Here is a 14,060-nt window from a genome sequence, read left to right as displayed (position 1 = left end):
AGCTCTATAAATGTACAGTTGAAGTCGGAAGTTTACAAACACATTAGCCATATACATTTAGACTCAGTTTTTCACAATTCCTGACATTTAATCATAGTAAACATTCCCTGTCTTAAATTAGTTAAGATCACCACATTATTTTAAGAATGTGAAATGTCAGAATAATAGTAGAGAGAATTATTTATTTCAGCTTTTATTTCTTTCATCACATTCCCAGTGGGTCAGAAGTTTACATATGCTCAATTAGTATTTGGTAGCATTGTTTTTAAATTGTTTAACTTGGGTCAAATGTTTCAGGTAGTCTTCCACAAGCTTCCCACAATAAGTTGGGTGAATTTTGGCCCATTCCTCCTGACAGCGCTGGCGTAACTGAGTCAGGTTTGTAGGCCTCCTTGCTCGCACACGCTTTTTCAGTTCTTCCCACAAGTTTTCTATGGGATTGAGGTCAGGGCTTTGTGATGGCCACTCCAATACCTTGACTTTGTTGTCCTTAAGCCATTTTGCCACAACTTTGGAAGTATGCTTGGGGTCATTGTCCATTTGGAAGACCCATTTGTGACCAAGCTTTAACTTCCTGACGGATGTCTTGAGATGTTGCTTCAATATATCCACCTAATTTACCTTCCTCATGATGCCATCTATTTTGTGAAGTGCACCAGTCCCTCCTGCAGCAAAGCACCCCCACAGCATGATGCTGCCACCCGTACTTCACGGTTGGGATGGTGTTCTTCGGCTTGCAAGCCTCCCCCTTTTCCTCCAAACATAACGATGGTCATTATGGCCAAACAGTTCTATTTTTGTTTAATCAGACCAGAGGATATTTCTCCAAAAAGTACGATCTTTGTCCCCATGTGCAGTTGGAAACCGTAGTGTCACGTTCCTGACCTTATTTCCTTTGTTTCGTCTTGTTTAGTTGGTCAGGATGTGAGCTGGGTGGGCATTCTATGTTATGTGTTTCTATGTTTGGTTTAGGGTTGTCAACTAGCCTGATATGGTTCTCAATCAGGGGCAGGTGTTTTACGTTTCCTCTGATTGGGAACCATATTTAGGTAGGCTGTTCTCACTGTTTGTTTGTGGGTGATTGTTCCTGTTCGTTGCGTTCGTTGTCTCTATGTTCACATGTTCAGGTCTGTAGCGTTGTTAGTTTCATTTTCTGTTTATTGTTTATGTTCGTGTTGTTAAGTATTCCAATAAATATGGAAACGTACCACGCTGCAATTTGGTCCTCCTCTCTTCCACCTAACGACGAGTGTTACAGAATCACCCACCACAAAAGGACCAAGCAGCCGGGTAACGGGCAGCAACAGCAGCAGCAGCAGCGGCCAAAATCTCAGGACTCCTGGACATGGGAGGAGATTTTAAACGGAGAAGGACCCTGGGCACAGGCTGGGGAATATCGTCGCCCCAAAGCTGAGCTGGAGGGAGTGAAAGCTGAGCGGCGGCGATATGAGGAGGCAGCACGGCAGCGCGACAGGTACGAGAGGCAGCCCCAGAATTTTTTTTGGGGGGGGGGGGGGGGGGGCTAAAGAGGATTGTGGCTAAGCCAGGTAGTAGACCTGAGCTCACTCCTCGTGCTTATTATAAGCAGCGCGTTACTGGTCAGGCACCGTGTTAAGCGGTTAAGCGCACGGTGTCGCCAGTGCGTGCCCATAGCCCGGTGCGCTATAGGGCAGCCCCCCGAAAGTGTCATGTGAGTGTGGGCATCCAGCCAGGGCGTAGTGTGCCTGCTCAGCGTGTCTGGTCTCCAGTACGCCGTTTCGGTCCAGGGTATCCTGCGCCGGCTCTGCGTGCTGGGTCTCCGGGGCGCTGGGAGGGTGCAGTGCGTCCTATGCCTGTGCTCCGCTCGTACGGGGCAAATGTGGGAGTGGAGCCTAATGGAGAGGTGCGCGTAGTAGGCACTAGATCTCCAGTGCTCACCCACAGCCCGGTTAAACCTGTGCCTGCACTCTGGAGGGTCCGGGCTAGAGTAGTAGTCCAGCCTGGGGGAGTGGTGCCAAGGCTGCGCACCAGAGCTCCAGTGCTCCCCCACAGCCCGGTCCTTCAGGTGCCTCCTCCTAACACCAAGCCTCCTGTAGGTCTCCCCAGCCTGGTGGGTCCTGTGGCAGCCCCACGCACCAGGCTGTCTCTCCGTCTCCTCCCTACAGGTGTACCCGACTGCCCAGCGCCGCCTGCACTGCCCGTCTGCCCAGCGCCGCCTGCACTGCCCGTCTTCCCAGCGCCGTCTGAGCTGCCCGTCTGCCCAGCGCCGTCTGAGCCGCCCGTCTGCCCAGCGCCGTCTGAGCCGCCCGTCTGTCCTGAGCCTTCAAAGCCGCCCGTCTGTCCTGAGCCGCTAAAGCCGTCCGTCAGTCAGGAGCCGCTAGAGCCGTCCGCCAGTCAGGAGCCGCCAGAGCCGTCCGCCAGACAGGAGCCGCCAGAGCCGCCCGCCAGACAGGAGCCGCCAGAGCCGCCCGCCAGACAGGAGCCGCCAGAGCCGCCCGCCAGACAGGAGCCGCCAGAGCCGCCCGCCAGCCAGGAGCTGCCAGAGCCGGCAGCCAGCCAAGAGCTGCCCCTCAGTCCGGAGCTGCCCCTCAGTCCGGTGCTGCCCCTCAGTCCGGTGCTGCCCCTTAGTCCAGTGGGGTTAATATGGAGGGTTGCCATTAAGAGGAGGCCACGGAAGCGGGGATTAACTATGGTGGGGTGGGGGCCACGTCCAGAGCCAGAGCCGCCACCGTGGACAGATGCCCACCCAGACCCTCCCCTATAGGTTCAGGTTTTGCGGCCGGAGTCCGCACCTTGGGGGGGGGGGGGGTACTGTCACGTTCCTGACCTTATTTCCTTTGTTCAGTCTTGTTTAGTTGGTCAGGACGTGAGCTGGGAGGGCATTCTATGTTATGTGTTTCTATGTTGGGTTTATTGTTTGGCCTAATATGGTTCTCAATCAGAGGCAGGTGTTTGTCATTGTCTCTGATTGGGAACCATATTAAGGTAGGCTGTTCTCACTGTTTGTTTGTGGGTGATTGTTGCCATGTCTGTGTTTGTTCGCCACACGGTACTGTTTTTGTTCGTTTGTTCACGTCGTTTATTGTTTTGTATTTTGTCAAGTGTTTTTCGTCTTAGTTTAAATAATTAAAGTATGTATTCAAACCACGCTGCGCTTTGGTCCGATCCTTGCTCCTCCTCAGACGAGGAGGATTACGACGAGCGTTACACGTAGTCTGGCTTTTCTATGGCGGTTTTGAAGCAGTGGCTTCTTCCTTGCTAAGCGACCTTTCAGGTTATGTCGATATAGGACTCGTTTTACTGTGGATATAGATACTTTTGTGCCTGTTTCCTCCAGCATCTTCACAAGGTCCTTTGCTGTTGTTCTGGGATTGATTTGCACTTTTCACATCAAAGTAAGTTCATCAGTAGGAGACAGAACGCGTCTCCTTCCTGAGCGGTATGACGACTGCGTGGTCCCATGGTGTTTATACTTGCATACTATTGTTTGTACAGATGAACGAGGTACCTTCAGGCGTTTGGAAATTGCTCCCAAGGATGAACCAGACTTGTGGAGATCTACAATTTTTTCTTGGCTGATTTCTTTAGATTTTCCCATGATGTCAAGCAAAGAGGCACTGAGTTTGAAGGTAGGCCTTGCAACACATCCACAAGTACACCTCCAATTGACTCAAATGATGTCAATTAGCCTATCAGAAGCTTCTAAAGCCATGAGATAATTTTCTGGAATTTTCCAAGCTGTTTAAAGGCACAGTCGACTTAGTGTATGTAAACTTCTGACCCACTGGAATTGTGATACAGTGAATTATAAGTAAAATAATCTATCTGTAAACAATTGTTTGAAAAATGACTTTTGATGTCCTACCCAACTTGGCAAAAATATAGTTTCTTAACAAGACATTTGTGGAGTTGTTGAAAAATGAGTTTTAATGACTCCAACCTAAGTGTATGTAAACTTCTGTCTTCATGTAACGGAATTCTTCGTCCTCCTCTGACGAGGAGTAAGAAATGTCGGACCGAGATGCAGCGTGGTGAGTATCCATTTTAATAGGAATACTTGAAACAAACAAAATAACGAATAAACGAACGAAGACGAAACAGTCCCGTAAAGTGAACACAGTAACAGGAACAATCACCCACAACCCACAATACAAAACAGGTGTCACGTTCCTGACCTATTTCTGTTAGTTTGTTGTATGTGTTAGTTGGTCAGGACGTGAGTTTGGGTGGGCATTCTATGTTTTCTGTTTCTATGTTGGTTTAAGGGTTGCCTGGTATGGCTCTTAATTAGAGGCAGGTGTTTTGCGTTCCTCTAATTGAGAGTCATATTTAGGTAGGTTGTTTCACAGTGTTCGTTGTGGGTGGTTGTCTCCTGTGTCAGTGTTTGTCGCACCATACGGGACTGTTCGGTTTGTTTTGTACATCGTCATTTTGTGTAGTCTATTTTTACCTGTTCGTGCGTTCTTCGCGTTATTTGTAAGTTCGTATTGTTCAGGTCTGTCTATACATTTCGGTTTTGTTATTTTGTAGTTTATTTCAAGTCTAGGTCGTTTTCTGTCTTCATTGTTTTGTCGTGTCTTTATTAAATTATGTATTCACAACCCGCTGCGCCTTGGTTCCCTCACTACTCCTCCTTTTCGGTTGAAGAGGAGGAGGACCACCTTACAGAACCACCCACCAATCCAGAATCAAGCAGCGGTGTAATCAGAGGAAGGGACAGCGCAAGAAGGAGGAATGGACTTGGGAGGATGTTTTGGACGGGAAAGGTTGCTACACATGGGAGGAGATCCTGGCTGGAAGGGATCGCCTCCCATGGGAACAGCTGGAGGCACTGAGGAGAGCAGAGGCAATCGGAGAAGGGAACCGGCGTTATGAAGGGACGCGTCTTGCACGGAAGCCCGAAAAGCCCGTGAGTACTACCCAAAAATTTCTTGGGGGGGGGGGCTAAGAGGTAGTGGGCCAAGGGCAGGTAGGAGACCTGCGCCCACTTACCAGGCTAACCGTGGAGAGCGGGAGTACGGGCAGACACCGTGTTACGCAGTAGAGCGCACGGTGTCTCCTGTATGTGTGCATAGCCCAGTGCGGGTTATTCCACCTCCCCGCACTGGTAGGGCTAGATTGAGCATTGAGCCAAGTGCCATGAAGCCGGCTCTACATATCTGGCCACCAGTACGTCTCCTTGGGCCGGCTTACATGGCACCAGCCTTACGCATGGTGTCCCCGGTTCGCCCTTCCATAGCCCGGTGCGGGTTATTCCACCTCCCCGCACTGGTCGGGCGACGGGGAGCATTCAGCCAGGTAAGGTTGGGCAGGCTCAGTGCTCAAGGGAGCCAATACGCCTGCACGGTCCGGTATTTCCGGCGCTACCTCCCCGCCCCAGCCCAGTACCACCAGTGCCTACACCACGCACCAGGCTTCCAGTGCGTTTCCAGAGCCCTGTTCCTCCTCCACGCACTCTCTCTATGGTGCGTGTCTCCAGTCCGGTGCCTCCAGTTCCGGCACCACGCACTAAGCCACCTGTGCGTCTCCAGAGCCCTGTACACACTGTTCCTTCTCCCCGTACTCGTCCTGATGTGCGTGCACTCAGCCCGGTGCCACCAGTGCCGGTACCACGCACCAGACAAATAGTACGTTTTGAGAGTCCAGTGTGCCCTGTCCCTGCTTCCCGCACTAGGCTTGAAGTGCGTGTCTCCAGTCCGGTGCCTCCAGTTCCGGCACCACGCACCAGGCCTATAGTGCGTCTCAGCCGGCCAGAGTCTGCCGTCTGCCCAACGGCGCCTGAACTGTCCGTCTGCCAAGCGCCGCATGAACTGCCCGTCTGCCATGAGCCTACAGAGCCTTCCGCCAGACAGGAGCAGCCAAAGCCTTCCGCCAGACAGGATCAGTCTGAGCCATCCGTCTCCGCAGCGCCATCTGAGCCATCCGTCTCCCCAGCGCCATCTGAGCCATCCGTCTCCCCAGCGCCGTCTGAGCCATCCGTCTGTCCCGAGCCATTAGAGCCGCCCGTCTGTCCCGAGCCGTCAGAGCCGTTAGTCAGTCAGGAGCCGCTAGAGCCATTCGTCAGTCAGGATCTGCCAGAGCCGCCAACCAGACAGGATCTGCCAGAGCCGCCAACCAGACAGGATCTGCCAGGGCCGCCAACCAGACAGGATCTGCCAGAGCCGCCAACCAGACAGGATCTGCCAGAGCCGCCAACCAGACAGGATCTGCCAGAGCCGTCAGTGAGCCATGAGCGTCCAGAGCCGTCAGCCAGCCATGAGCGTCCAGAGCCGTCAGCCAGCCATGAGCGTCCAGAGCCGTCAGCCAGCCATGAGCGTCCAGAGCCGTCAGCCAGTCATGAGCTGTCCCTCAGCCCAGAGCGGCTATTTGTCCAGAACTGCCCCTCAGTCCAGAGCTGTCTCTCTGTCCGGAGCTGCCTTTCAGTCCGGAGTTGCCCCTCTATCCTGAGCTACCTCTCTATCCTGAGCTACCTCTCTATCCTGAGCTATCCCTATGTCCTGAGCTATCCCTCTGTCCTGAGCTATCCCTCTATCCCGGTGCTGCCCCTTGTCTCGATGTTACCCAAAAGATTAAGTGGGTGTAATATGAGGGTGGTCATTTGTAGGGGGAGATGTAAGCTGGGATTGACTATGGTGGGGTGGGGACCTCGCCCTGAGCCTGAGCCACCACCGTGGTCAGATGCCCACCCAGACCCTCCCCTAGACTTTGTGCTGGTGCGCCCGGAGTTCGCACCTTAAGGGGGGGGTTATGTCACGTTCCTGACCTATTTCTGTTAGTTTGTTGTATGTGTTAGTTGGTCAGGACGTGAGTTTGGGTGGGCATTCTATGTTTTCTGTTTCTATGTTGGTTTAAGGGTTGCCTGGTATGGCTCTTAATTAGAGGCAGGTGTTTTGCGTTCCTCTAATTGAGAGTCATATTTAGGTAGGTTGTTTCACAGTGTTCGTTGTGGGTGGTTGTCTCCTGTGTCAGTGTTTGTCGCACCATACGGGACTGTTCGGTTTGTTTTGTACATCGTCATTTTGTGTAGTCTATTTTTACCTGTTTGTGCGTTCTTCGCGTTATTTGTAAGTTCGTATTGTTCAGGTCTGTCTATACATTTCGGTTTTGTTATTTTGTAGTTTATTTCAAGTCTAGGTCGTTTTCTGTCTTCATTGTTTTGTCGTGTCTTTATTAAATTATGTATTCACAACCCGCTGCGCCTTGGTTCCCTCACTACTCCTCCTTTTCGGTTGAAGAGGAGGAGGACCACCGTTACAACAGGCTACCTAAATATGGTTCCCAATCAGAGACAATGACTAACACCTGCCTCTGATTGAGAACCATATCAGGCCAAACACATAGAAATAGACAAACTAGACATACAACATAGAATGCCCACTCAGATCACACCCTGACCAAACAAAACATAGAAACATACAAAGCAAACTATGGTCAGGGCGTGACACTTCAACTGTATCTATATCATTTAACGTCATTCTATCTGCCCCCCACTCCATGCCTGAAAAGCAACGCATCACGTTCAATATTTTCTTTCCTTTGACAACTACTCTGTTAATATGCTCCACCCATTTCATTTGAGTGTCAAACCAGACCCCCAGGAACCTAAACCTTTCCACCCTCTCCAGATTCCTTCCATCCAACTTCAAGTATATTTCCTCCCTATCCTTCCTTCTACATAAAAACACAGTCTGTGTTTTCTCAACTGAAAACTTGAAGCCCCACCTCAGGGACCACTGCTCTACTTCACTAATCTCTTCTTGAACTCTTCTGACTGTATGGGTAGTATTTCTCCCTCTCTTCCACAGCGCTCCATCATCCGCAAACAGATATCAGGTCTTACCTTAGAGAATACACCATCAATCATAATGGAGAACAACAAAGGACTAATGACACTTCCCTGGGGGGGTACCGTTATCCACCTCATAGTTTTCTGACATAGAGCTCCCCACCCTCACTTGTATTGATTGCCCAAAAAGAAAATCCTTTATCCAGTTAAAAACCCTTCATCCAACCTCCATGTTATCCAGCTTGATAAGTAGCCTTCCTTCCTTCCCCATCATATCATAAGCCTTCTCTACATCAAAGAAAACGGCTACCACCACCTCCTTATTTGCCTGTTCCTTCCGTATGAATGACTCAAGGCACAGTACAGGATCCATCGTTCCCCTGCCTTTTCTGAACCCACTTTGATCTGGTTACATTAGTCCTTAATCTCCAGAAAGTAAGTCAGCCTTTCCGTTATCATCCTTTCCATAAGTTTAGGTACATGAGATGTCAACGCTATTGGCCTATAGCTTGAAGGACTTGTTGGGTCTTTCCTAGGTGTCCTTATTGGCACCACTACCGCCTGCTTCCAGGTTCCAGGCAGTTTCCCTTCCGACCACACCTTATTGTAAAAGCCCAATACTTTCCCCATTGCAGTGTCACAGATCTGTGTAAAAGCCAAATACCTTCCCAGGAGATGTTACCCCAGCTTTAGCTAATGCTCTCTTCATCTCAGCCAAAGTAAAAGGGCCATTCAATGTATCCCCCACCATCTCTCTCTGATCCAGGACCCCCGGATGTTCTCCTCTGACCCTCACTCTCCCACGCTGCCCCTCTTTTGTCAGATTATTGGAGCTGTGCACCTTCACAAATGCCTGGGCTAACATCTCTGCCTTCTCCATATCTCTCACCGCAGCTATCTCCCCACTTATCAGCACAGGGAGATCGCAATCTCTTCTGACCCCACTCATCCTCTTAATCATCCCCCATAACTCTCCCACAGGAGTGGTCCTGCCGATGTTTTCACAAAACCGGTGCCAATACTCCCTCTTCGCTATCCTAATGATCCTCCTTACCTACTGCTTGTGCTTGTTTATACTGAATCAGGTGCTGGTAATTATGGGACTTTTTCAACATTTTGAAAGCGTTTTTCCTACTCTTCACTGCTTCTCTACACTCTTCACTCAACAAGGGACTGCGTTACACTTTCTCCCCCCTGTACCCATGGGAATCATCTGCCTTGCAGCCCTTGCAACCACATTACCCGTTTCCTATCTTGATCTTCTACATTCCCAAGGGTCAGCAACTCCAGTCTTTTACACAGGTTGTAAAAGTTCACTAATACCATAATCCCCTCCCTCCCAACCACACCTCTAGCACTACATACTCCTGTTCCACTCCCTCACACCTGTATGGGATCCCCCACTTTATAAAGGTAGCACGCCCTCTTCCTCCCCCTGCCATCCTATCTCTATGGACTGCAACATAACCTTGTAATACAAAATCTAGATTAGGTTTGAGCCATGTGTCCTGGAGACATAAAACATCAGGTTTGGCTAGTACCTCCTCAATAAACTGTTTGAGCTCTTGCCCATTAGCCATCAAACTTCTAGCATTCCAGTGTAGGATTAACACCATAATCAAAATGAACCAGTACATGATTCCTGAATGGAATCCTGTACATTTTCAAAAGCTGAAGAACGTACGCACATTCAGGTACTTTCAGCAGGTGCTGGAGTTGTAGGCAAACTCATGGAAAACAGAAAGGAAACCGCTGCACACTGCTGCTCATGCTCCCAGGTGATATTTATTTACAACAACGTTTCAACCCTTAGGTCTTCATCAGGCATCCATATCCAAGGTGGGGGTGGAAGGTCCTATATATAGGGGCAGTACTCAGTGACATCACTTCCTGAAACAGGAGGTAAAAAGTTTATAACATTGTTTCCCAACATTAACATTCAATGTATCAAAATACGTGATTATACACAGGGAATGTGATCAATATTTACAGTAATATACATACACATACAATTAGGATTAAAAAAAACCAAATTTAGACATTTAGACTATAAAAACAGTTTCAAGTCAAACTCCTCATTAAGGCCAAGAGGAGACAGTGTGTTGAGCCTGTGTGTAATGCACACAATGGGAGACAGAGAGCTGGTTTCAAGCGCAGGGAGCAGCAGGTGTTTATTGTAAAAAACAACAGGAGGAGGCAGGTATCTGGGTCCAGGGGCAGGCAGAAGGTCATACACAAGGGGTCCAAAAAGGCAACAATACAGGCAGGGAAAAGGCTAGTAACATCGTCCGGGAGATCAGGCAATAGGTTGACAACAGGAAATCCGATAGGCTAAAGTACAGTCAAGGAAAAGGCAAACGGCGTCATTAGTGAGGCAGAAAAATACATTCATACACAGGAGGTATAAATTACAGGGAAACCCAGCACACTGAATAGAAGTATATCACAAAACAAACAATACCTCACAATGATGGGTGCAAAGAACTGAACTAAATAGTGTGTGATAATGACATACAGGTGTGTGAGCAGGTGATCAAAATTCAGGTGATTGGGATCTGGAGAGTGAGCTGTATTCAGGGGATCTATGGGTTTGAGAGTGTGAGCTGGGAAGTGGGCTGGAAAGTGAGCTGCGTTCAGGGGATCTACGTGTTTGAGAGTGTGATTTGGAAGCAGACGTTACACTGTGGATCTAGAAAGATTCCCTTTGAAGAAGTTTCATCTCAATGTTCCCTCCCCTGCATGACCTCTTGACCATTTCTATTCCAATGTATCTCTGAGAACTAATAGGATGTCCAGCTTGTACAAAATGAGCAGCAACTGGATTTTTTGCCTCACCTGTCCGTATATTGCTGCGGTGCTCACTGATCCATGTCATAAGGCTTCTACGGGTTTTCCCTATGTAAGACAGACCACAAGGACATTTCAACATGTAAATAACATTGGTGGACATGCAGGTAATCAGGCCCTTGATCTTAAATCTTTGTCATGTGCGGGGTTGGGTAAATGAGTTGCATTTGTACGTAAAGCTGCATTGATCACGTTGGCCACATTTGTAATTACCCTCAGGAGGCTTGTCCAAAAAAAGTTTCCCTTTTCTCTGGTGGGTAATCATATTTAACCACAATATCACACACGTTTGGGGTTCTTTTAAAAATCATATGCGGGGAATATTTAAAAATGGGTTTCAATTGTGGGTCAGTATCAATAATGTACCAGTGCTTCCTAATAATGTCCTTAAATGCCTTCCTCAATGGTGAGTAGTGGGTAAAGCATAATGGGATATGTTCTGCTTTTTCTTGGACTTTTGGTTGAAGGCTTTCCAACTGTGTTAGTCCTTAAAAACGATCATTGGCATGTTTTACCAAATTGTCTTTGTACCCCCTTTCCTTAAATCTTTGTGTGAGGTCCGTGGTCTGTTTCTGATAAGAAGCATCAGCTCTGCATATTCTTTTGATATGACTGAATTGACTTATAGGAAGACTTTTAATAAGTGGATGTGGATGAAAGCTGTCACTTCTATGGAGGGTATTCCTGTCCGTAGGTTTCCTATAGAGATCTGTAGAGAGGGAGGTTTTGTCCTTAATAACCATCACATCAAGAAAACTGATTTGTCATAGTGAAGGTGTTCATAGAGTCTAGATTTTTTTAAACCTTTATTTAACTAGGCAAGTCAGTTAATTAAGAACAAATTCTTATTTACAATAACAGCCTACCAGGGAACAGTCAGTTAACTGCCTTCTTCAGGGGCAGAACAACAGATGTTGACCTTGTCAGCTCAGGGATTCAATCCAGCAACCTTTCAGTTACAGGCCCAACGCTCTAACCACTAGGCTACCTGCCGCCCCAGGTAGCCTAGTGGTAAGCATGGAATTCCAAAAGTTCTTCCTGGGTGCCTTTATAGATCACGAAAATGTCATCCAAATATCTCTGAAAGGAGAATATTGGAGGAAAAAGGGGTTAAGGTCTGGATTCAGCACCACCTGATTTTGAAACATTCCTAGATATAGGTTAGCATAAATAGGATCCATAATGCTCCCCATCGCTGTCCCTTTGGTCTGGAGGAAAAAGTTTCCTCTGAAGAGAAAATAGTTGGAGGTTAGTATCAGTTCAGCCAAGTCCACAATACAATTGGTGCTGGGAAGAGCATTAGGGGGATGTTCATTGAGGTAGAACTTGAGGGCCTCTAGGCCGCCCAGATGGGGGATGTTAGTATATAGACTGGTAACATCAAAATTCTATTCTGTGTACTTTTGATGTTACCAGTCTATGTACTAACATCCCCGATCAGGTCCACAGATTTCAAAATCAATAGCATCTCTAGTATACGTGGGGAGGGAGATCGCACAGGGTTTCACAAAATGGTGTACAAAGGTAGAGATATTCTCTGTCAAAGATTACTACTCACAATGGGCCTGCCTGGTATAGGTGGTGTCATGCTCTTGTGAATTTTGGGTAGAGCGTATATGACAGATGTGGTTGGGCAATCAACTTTTATAAACTCATATTCTGTCTTTGTAAGTTCCCCTTCATTCAAACATTTTTACAATTCATCATGGATCAGAGACTTGAATTGATTAGTAGGGTTCTTTGGGAGTCTTTTGTAAAATTCATCATCACAAAGTTGTCTCAGAATTCCCTTTTCATAGTCTGCTGCATTTAGTATCACTATTGCACCTCCTTTGTCAGCAGGTTTTTTTTCAGTTCCATAAGAGATTCTTTCTCTGCTTTGGACATATTGTGGAATACCTTGTATAATTTTTTTCTTAGCCAGGAGATTATGTACATCTTTCTCAACTAGGCGGCAATATGTTTCAAGAGAGGGATTTCTTTTGAGTGGTAAAAATGTGCTTTTCCTCTTAAAATATGTATTTTCCCTTGTCATGTCCTCAGGGTGAGAATCAGGTTCATTGTCATTCAGGTTATCAATGGGGAAAAACATTAGCACTGTTTCCTGTCTGGTTACTAATTTCGTTCAATAGGTTAACATTGGCAGGTGCATAGGGAGCAACCCCATTACCAAAAAAAACAATTTTGAGAGCCTATAACTGCATCAATGTCCTTGGCCTGTGATGTTGGGACAAATGATAGTCCCTTACCTAGGGCAGATGAACATGTATCAGATATAGACCTGTTTATTACCGTGTCTTGCTCCGTGGGTGGGGTGGGGACTTCGAGTGTTGCCCAAAGTCTGACATTTTCCTATGTCAGTCCTGTGATCCCAAGATACCTTACTGCCTGATGGTACCTTACTGATACCACCATGCCCAGCCTGCATCTCAATCTGACGTACCAGCTCTTCTAGGTGCCCCGCTTGTTTCTGCGTGAACTACCTTCACTGCTTCTGCATACGAGATGTTACGCTCACGCTTCACCTGCTGCACTTCCATCTGTCTTTTCATCACTGAACAGCCCCCATACACTAGACTATGGGCGTCCCCCACAGTTACAGCACTTGAACTGGACCCCATCTCCACATTCCCCATATGCATGTTCTCCCCCACACTTTGCACATCTACTTTTGCCTTTACACACCGTCACCACATGCCCAAACCTTTGACATTTATAGCAACACAATGGTTTCGGAACATATGCTTGCACATAGTAATAACTCATATACCCAATCATAACTTTTTCTGGCAGTACCAGATATTCAAAGTTTAGTAGCACTGACAAACTATCCACCTTCTTCCCATCTCGTGTCATCTGGAGGCGCTTTACCTCGATAAGAGAGCCTCTCATCAAGTGGTCCTTTATTTCTTGCATGTTAACAATTTCTGGAACTCCTGTAATAATTCCCTTCACCCACTTCCGTCTTGTTGGACCCGGCATTCTACTGTCAACCACACGTTTACATACAAATCAAAAAAATAAAAAAATAAATCGATATCAAATGTTATTTGTCACATGCGCCGAATAAAACAGGTGTAGACCTTACAATGAAATACTTACTTACAAGCCCTTAATTAACCAACAATGCAGTTAAGAAAAATAAATAAGTAAAAAATAATATATACAGGGTGTAAATGTAACAAGCGAGGCTATATACAGGGGGTACCGGTGCAGAGTCAATGTGCAGGGGCACCCGTTAGTTGAGGTAATTGAGGTAATATGTACATGTAGGTAAAAGTGACGATATATAGATAATAAACAGAGAATAGCAGCAGCGTAAAAGGGGAGGGGCAATGCAAATACTCTGGGTAGTCATTTGATTAGATGTTTAGGAGACTTATGGCTTGGAGGTAGAAGCTGTTGAGAAGCCTTTTGGTCCTAGACTCAATGGCGTGACTCCACCTTG

Source organism: Salvelinus namaycush, chromosome 21 (genome assembly GCF_016432855.1).
Source record: "Salvelinus namaycush isolate Seneca chromosome 21, SaNama_1.0, whole genome shotgun sequence".
In the NCBI taxonomy this organism is placed as follows: Eukaryota; Metazoa; Chordata; class Actinopteri; order Salmoniformes; family Salmonidae; genus Salvelinus; species Salvelinus namaycush.
Note: the sequence above shows the minus strand (reverse complement) of the source record.